At 43.2% G+C, this 8,647-nt stretch overlaps 1 pseudogene across 1 annotated transcript in view; it reads right to left on the bottom strand.

The window, feature by feature from the left end:
* The window catches only part of LOC308162462 (uncharacterized protein CXorf38-like), a 9,959-nt pseudogene extending 2,862 nt beyond the window's left edge, over positions 1–7,097 (bottom strand). Inside the window, exons 1-2 of the transcript in view lie at positions 6,889–7,097; positions 3,583–3,672 (exon numbers count right to left, since the gene is read on the bottom strand). The product of the transcript in view is annotated as an uncharacterized protein CXorf38-like (transcript). The remainder of the gene's footprint in view (positions 1–3,582; positions 3,673–6,888) is intronic.
* Positions 7,098–8,647: the final 1,550 nt, after the last annotated feature.

The following is an 8,647-nucleotide window of genomic DNA, read 5'->3' as shown; positions in this document are numbered from 1 at the left end:
TAAGGCTCACGTAGTCAATGGAGTTTAACATGGTCAGTTATGCTTAGCTAGCACGCTAACGCGTTAGCATAGGCTAACGAGAGAATAAATATCTGATTTGTGTTTCAAGTACATTAGGAGTACGCTACAGTGACATATTACGTGGTTGATTGAAACGGTAATGTTTAAAATAGCCACGCAGTCCGCGAAAATGTATGCCGTTTCCATAGGGATGCAGCCTGCGGGCGGAAGAACAAGATACAGAGAACAAGGGATGCGGGTCCCACCCCTACATATTCCAGAAGTTGGCGTGGTCTACCCCAACTCGGGTGGGAATCGTTAGGTCGCCGCCCAGCCGCTTGCGGCCGTGCCCGCGGCGAACATTGACCGTTGGCCCGCGGCACACTCAGCGCCGCCGAGTTGCATACATAGATGGGTAACCTATATCTAATCGTGCACCCCGTGTTACGTGAAGAACAAGATACAGAGAACACCCCTACCAGGGGCGGCGCTAGGGGGTGGCTACTGGGGCTCAAGCCCCGGATGTTTTCTGAAAAGCCCCGAATGTTTTACTTAAAAAAAAAAAAAAAAAAAAAAAAAAATCGTGAGTAACGTGCAGTACCGGAGTCCAACAGAGAGGCAGCAGCTGCGCGACATTAGCCTGCGTACTGGGTAGCCTACCCTGCCCTGAAGAAGAAGTGATCTCAATCAGTGCCTGACTTGCAAAATTGTAAGGATGGATATCCCAAAGTTGTTTCAACAAAACAAGCGCCTTGTTGCAGCAGCAGTATCAGCAGCTGACAACAATGACATCACCAGCAGTAATGACATAGATGATGTTTCAGGTTTGTGAATCTTATTAGAAAGGTGACTGACTCACTGACACTACTTTTCCGGTTTGCTAATGCTAGCTGGCTATCATAACATAACGTTATGTTATAATGAAAATGAAACATAGCAAGGTACTGTTACGGTACATGGTAAGAAATCAAACAAAGGATAATACTTATACAAATAAAGTGAATAACAGGCTGATAGTCTTTGATATCTGTACTCTGGTTGACTGAGTAACAAGTGAAAAAGAATGATGTAACGTTAATGTTACAGCTAGTAAACATGGAGTAACCACATTAAGTATGCCCTTATGGTAGTATGTATGTATACAGAACATGACTCAAATCTATCCTAAGATGTAACGCTAACTAACTAAGTTTGTTTAATGTCCCAGGGGGGATTTGATTTCACAGTACTATACACAGGCCAACAATACATGTAATATATCGTCATATAACACAGGACAAGACTCTAAATACAATATAAGTGGTGAGCACAGAGACTGCCCTGATATAATAACTATAGCCATCTCTTTTATCCACTTTTTTATCGTGATCTCGCTGTTTTTTTATATACCGTATATGGCTGGCTCAGTGTTGTTGTCTGTCCTTTATGTTGTGTTGTTATGTGTTGTTTTTAGTGGAGTGGCGTGGCAGAATGAATTTCCCCACGGGGATAAATAAAGTATCATTGAATTGAATTGAATTGATACATACTGTAACATAACTAGCCTCAGCCCATCAATTATGTAATTCTATACAAATATAAATGATGGTGACTGACAGGGGGAGCTACCAGTGGTGTAGTCTAGTTTTTTCTAGTGGGTATACTGTGATTTTGCCCTCCCAGTCAGAGCGACACCTGTCCCGTAGCGACACCCCATACGCACCACCACACTCACTTATGCATACAGTATGCATCTACACCAGTGTTTGCTGCCTTGGGGGGGGGGGGGGGGTGGCATGGACTGTACTTGTACATCAAGCTGCCTCACGCTACAGAAACAGGAGATAGGCTCCTGCCCCCTAAGGGCCGTTAGGCTCGAGAACCATCGGTTCTCAAGGCTACTTACGTGGTCTTGACTACATGTCCACTTTCTCACCTGGTTCTTGCTCTCTCTCTCTCTGGTGTGCCGACACCATCCTGCTCTCTCTCCTTCTCTCCCTCTCTATCCTCCTCTCTCCCTCTTTTGCTGTCACCCAAAAGGCAAATATAACAACCAGAGTATTTATAATTTAATAAGAGGTATACATTGAATTCATATAAAATCATAACATCATTCTAATTGAATATTGGGTTGCTGTGGGCAATAGAGTCAGATACTGTCTTTAATTACTCTCTCACCTGTAAGAAAATCGTATGTCCAACTACAAAAAACAGACATTTCCAATGAGTGAGGGTTTGTTCCAATGCTTCAATCCACTGTCCATGTACTGTAAATATGCCATTATGGTATTACCATAAAGCCCAATTCTAGCAGAATAAGAAAGATTGTATATCTACTTTAAGTAAAATAATAAAGTGCCTCCAGTTAGCTCTTTAGCTGGCATGTGTGCAGCAGACTAGCTCATCTAATCACCTCTGAGCTAGCTAGCTAGCTTGCTAGTTCTTTGACACTATTATTCACACCATGAAACTATAATCAGACACTTGAATGAATGAATGAATGAATGAATTAATGAATGAATGAATGAATCGTCTTTATTGTCATTGCTACAGTACAGGTACCAAACAACGAAATTTAGGAGGGGTGGCTCCCCTGGTGTTAGGAAAGGGGAAAAAACACTTTTAAAAAAATCACAAGAAGGGAAGGAGCTGGTTTACATAAATAAAGGCTATGTACACTATCCACTATACTATACTGTACAGATAGACGACTAGGGTTGTCATATTGCACAATAGTGTTATTGCACATTTATTTAAAGTGTCGCAGTTTGCAGGCTTGAAATGTACATATTTGTGCCTCAGCACTACACCTGATTTTTTCAGTCCAGCTGGCTGGCGAAATGAGGGAGTGCTTCGCCAACCAATCAGGTAGCGGTATTGCCCTGCCTCCCCCTACCATCCTAGGTTTCGCAAATTCGCGGCCCGCCCACCCCAAGGCTCTGTAGGGGAAATACTGAGACTAGCATTCTGAACGACTGGTTATGTGATAACAAACATGTCAGAAAGTTCGAAGTAAGTGCTTCGTAACACAGGTCTACGGGGTGAATTTTATGAATGAAAGTGAAAGTTCTGTCACAAAACGCTGTTACGTATCCTCGCGCATTTTCTAGTGGGTATACGCAAATCCTTGGCCTTTCCTAGTGGGTATACGGCGTAGTCCTGCGTATCACGTAGACTACACCACTGGGAGCTACGTGTGCTGACCTCCCTCTGTGCCCAGAACCACCACAATTAGTTTGCTTCATTAAAGGGTGTGAATGTATATGTGTTCTCCAGTGCCTTTTGTCTGCTTTAAGGTGGTGGTAAGTTGAAGGTTGAAGGCAAAATTTTCCGGCGCGCTCCGCGCGCACATTATATACTCCCTCTGGGCTAAGCCCCGGATCTCCTACGATCCTAAATCCGCCCCTGACCCCTACATATTCCAGAAGTTGCCGTGGCGTGGGCGTGGTGTGGGCGTGGTCTGACCCAACTACGGTGGGAATCGTTAGGACGCGGCCGGGCGCGGCTCTCATTGCCCTGTGGGCCCTGGAACGCGCGCCTATTCTTAGTGTCAGTGATTGTGTTTTTCATATTCAAGAAGTTGGCGTGGTCTGACCCAACTACGGTGGGAATAGTTAGGACGCCTCCGGCGAGTGTGTGGTGCCTCAGGATCTCCGCCCGCCACTCCGCACACACCACACACACCGAGTACAGCTGTGGGTCGCACACACGCACGCACACGCACGCACACACACACGATGATGATGATCATCATCATCATCATCATCATCATCATCATCATCATCATCATTAGGTCTTTGTAGGGTTGCCACCTTTCAGTCAGAGAAATAAGGGACACCCCTCGCAGTAGGGGCCCCGCTCCTCGGGACCACGACCACCACGGGCCCAAGGGTGGGGTGGGGGCGCCAGTGCTAGTAAATCATAAGTTAAACATCGTTTCAATAAAGCCTTAAGGGCTGCCAAGTTTCACCAAAAGTTTGGAGTGAGATTTTTTGGCGGTGGAGCGACCCAAAACTGTGCACGTTTTGGCAGCGGCGGCCCCTCTCTCCCACACAATTATTTGTGCTAGTTTCCTGCAATTTTACATGTTGTTCATAATAAACCAGCACAAGAAATAAAAATAATTGTAACATTTGATAAAACAAGACAAATTCAGACAATATATCATTTTATGTAAGTCTTAATAAACAAATACAGTAGCCTACAGAGTCTAAAAGAAAATTGGGCCCCATCAACAGGACTCAGCCCCTTGGTCAGCAGCAGAAAGACCCTTGGTCATCATCTTATGAATGAATGAATGAATGAATGAATGAATGGTCTTTATTGTCATTGCTATAGTACAGGTACCAAACAACGAAATTTGGGAGGGGTGACTCCCCTGGTGCTAGGAAAGAAAAAAAGAACTAAAAAAAACAAGAAGGGAAAGGAGCTGGTTTACATAAATAAAGGCTATGTACACTATCCACTATACTATACTGTACAGATAAGACGACTAGGGTTGTCATATTGCACATAGTGTTATTGCACATTCATTTAAAGTGTCAGTGCATTGCTCATAGATGGCTATCATGTTATACAGGACATACCAGTTTTTTTTGAGGGCCCCCCAATTGTTGTATTTGTATTGTACATTGTATTTAACAATAATAATAATAATAACAATGTTATATTATGTTACAGTAGAGAAACAAAAAACAGTTACCAAAACTGTAAAGTTGCAAAGTAGGCCTATCATCTCACCCAAATTAAGTGAATATTAAGTGAATTTTAGAAACGGTATGCCATAGTGTCTTTGAGATAAAGGATACAATCCGTTTTCACACTCGTGTTGAATAACAGAAGATTAATGGAGAGGGAAAAACATGAGTGTGAGGACGGAGGATGATGAGCAAAGTCCCATCATGGATATTTCACTGCCAATCTCTCCTCCATCACCCCGAAAGAGAACAGAGGATGAAACAACTTGCGATTTGAAAAGTACCAACTTGCGATTTGAAAGTACCAGGCTACCAGATACGTATACATGCACATATTTTGCTACCAGGGTTGCCAGACGGAATTGACCATTTCCAGCCAGTGGCGGCTGGTGCAAAACATTTTGGGTGGGGCACAGCAGTGTGGCGGGGGGGTCCTCTTTCGCGCGCACGAATTTTTTTCGCGTGCACGCGCATAAAACACGCACTGGCATTACAACCACTGTATAATTTCAACTTTCACCCTTAAAATGACCGTGTGGGCCATGGAGAAGTTACCCTGTCAACTACAGACACTGAGGTGGAAGAGTGACCGGTCTATGGACGTCGGTACGGTCCAATACCCAGTGTCAGACAAGGAGGAAGTCTAGTCAACAAGGCTAGTACAGGCCTCACAGCTACACTCAGGTTAATAAAGGTAGCAGATGAATATGTGTACTATGTGTCTGTGTGACATGGCTACATCAATGAGCAGAGATGAATGCTGCAGTCAGTAGTACAGTAACTATCTATTTCATAGACACATGATGGATGATGATGGAGAGTGATGGTGGTCAACACATCACAGCAGGTCAACACATTCAATGATGTATCACAACCAGACCATGTCAGAAACACAACCAGACCATGTCAGAAACACAACCAGACCATGTCTGTAACACAACCAGACCATGTCAGAAACACAACCAGACCATGTCAGAAACACAACAATGCATCAGCTGAGTTAAAGAAAACCAACTCTTACCTTTGATGACAGAACATGAGCCGTGTTTACCCGTACCTCCGCCTTGCCCCGCGCATATTGCTATGAATAGTTCGAAGATAGGTGCTTGCACGTTAGGTGCAAGGCTGCTTGGTTAACCCATTAGCGGGAACATTATTAGTTGCACAAAATAGGCTGATTTAATTGACCATGAACATCAGAGACAGACATTACGAATGTTCATTTAAAATACTCCGGAAGCCCGAAGTCCGGAAAACCGGAAGTCGGGAGTCCTCAGCATAATGCATTGTCTGCAATACAACCGGAGATTTCTTGGCCAGGGCGCACAAATGTGCGTCCTGGCCAAGAAATAGAGACAGCCAATTGGAGCGCTGCTACAGCTCACGTGTAACCGAAAAGTATTCGTCCTGGCATAGACTTGCATTGACACGGCGCCCCGCGTTCTCTCCCTATGTATTTTAACAGTGAGTTTTACACACACACACACACACACACACACACACACAGATAAAAATGTTTATTGTATTGGAGGATTTTTAATGAATGCTGATAGGCGCCGACAGAATATCAGCCGCATTTTGTGAATAAACAATGTTTATTTAAAAAAAATACTTTTACAAATCGCAACCAGGAAGTGAAGGTGGGGGCGGCGCCCCAGCGCCCTCTATCGGCCAGCCGCCACTGTTTCCAGCCCAACCAGTCTAAAAGCTGCCGAATCCACCCGTCCAGTGTGACCAAAAGTAGCCCAATCTGGCAACACTGCTTGCTACGTTCTAAGACTTACGTGCAGCTCGCGTGAACACAGGTTCTTCCAGCAGCGCGCGCCTCCCGCTTCGATTGCAGACTCAAGTTAACGCGCGTGCAGAAAGATGCCACGAAACTCGTGTCCGGTAGCTTTATTTAAAGGAATTTCACAAATAAAAGACTTGGCAGCTCTGTATGATATATTGGAGGAATCACGCAATGCTGGTGGATTGAAAATACGGAACAAACAGCGTTCCGTATTGGTTCAAAACGGGACGCATCTTTTAACTGTCAGATACGGAACGATTCCGTATTTTAAGGGACGGGTGGCAACCCTAAGAATGGAACCTGAGATGATCAGTTGGGTTTAGCGTTTACCCTGATGAGGTTCTGATTCAACACAGGTATGCTGACCTGTGCCTGTGTGTACGTCACAGGTGGGCCCACCTACCAGATCCCCAAACTTGCCTGATTCCCTTTCGGTCTGGGAGGCTCCCTGACACGGCCGCCGTAGAAGCGCGTTTCGATAAAGCAAATCTCCGTGGAAAGATTTCATCTCGTTATTGGTGAACGAGTGAAGTCCGTCCCGCAGCTTCAGAAGGAAGGCAGTAGCCTGCTTTCAGCCAGTTCTTATACCCGCAGTCGTTCAGACGGGCGCTCAACTCTTCATGAACCATTTAAAAAAATAATATATATATACACTTTTTTTTTTTAATGGTTCAGATTTGCCAATAAGCAGCAACAAGCAAGAACGAACACAGAGTCATTCAGCATGCATCCCTCCCCGTGCTAGCTCGATGTCATGCCGTGGAACTGTAATGGAAAGTTTTGTCTTTCGGTTGCAAATCTGAGAAAATGGGAAAGAAATAAAACGTTTCCGCGTTTATCTCAAGCCCCGCCCATATTCTATTCGTCGGGAACGCCTACTATCCCTACTATAATAACCTACTATACCTACTATAATAACCTACTATCCCTACTATAATAACCTACTATAATAACCTACTATCCCTACTATAATAACCTAATATCCCTACTATAATAACCTACTATCCCTACTATAATAACCTACTATCCCTACTATAATAACCTACTATAATAACCTACTATAATAACCTACTATCCCTACTATAATAACCTACTATCCCTACTATAATAACCTACTATCCTTACTATAATAACCTACTATCCCTACTATAATAACCGTTATTGGTTTTGCACTTTTCCTGCAAACATCGCAGCACTTTTCAACAAGTGCTTTAACAAAATAACTCATAACATAAGAATTAAACAAGTTAATACATATACACATATATACAATATATACAAATATACTAACATTAAACGATACATTTAGAAAATAATACAGTCATTTAAATATTAAAAAGATGAGTTTTTACCGCGTGATCATTCTGATGACAGGGAGATGACGCGCAATTGCTCTGATGAATACTAGCATACTGCATACTCAATGAGTATATACTGCATACTGCCTACTAAATTCATAATAAGTATGTGAAAACCAGCCGACCATTTTACACAGTACGCATAGGGCCTACTGCCTCCCAGAATGAAACCTCCATTTTAAACCTCCATTAGCTGAAATATGTAATTTTAACATTGTTAACATGTCATTTTATGAAGTTTTAATATGTTTTCAGGCGAGAAAGTAACCACATATATTCCCAAAATGTGTCCAGTTTACCAAAATAACCCGTTTATATATCTGATCTGACGATTTTTTGCGTCTTCTGTTCGCTAGCTGCGTTCGTAAAGTCGCCCTGGAAATATGATCAGCACTCATGGAATGCCTCTTGTCCAATCAAATTACCTGGTCCCTTTATGACGTTGCACCCAGTGTGCGCTCCGGCGCTCTCAGAGCGATTTTACGAACGCACCCTACGTTGCTTACCTTCACTCACTCGACAGAAACATCGTAACATAATTACAACACGTTGTAAAATGATTTGGGGGGCCAATATCTTTAGCTAGCTCAAGTAACTAGCTTACTATATTGTTGTCTTAACAGTTGGTAAAATAACATGATTAAAATAAATGTATATGAGCAATAACATATCGTGGGCAAGCACTACAACCAACTTGTCCGCCTGAAGCTACAATACTGGGATCATTCGTGATTGGGTTACAAGCAGTCAAATACTAGGTGAACATGTGTGTAAGACACAAATAAACTTGGATTTCATGCATTTCAAGTGGCATCTTTGTA

Source organism: Nansenia antarctica (genome assembly GCF_963989245.1).
Source record: "Nansenia antarctica genome assembly, chromosome: 7".
In the NCBI taxonomy this organism is placed as follows: Eukaryota; Metazoa; Chordata; class Actinopteri; order Argentiniformes; family Microstomatidae; genus Nansenia; species Nansenia antarctica.
This window is presented reverse-complemented; position numbering and strand designations above follow the sequence as displayed.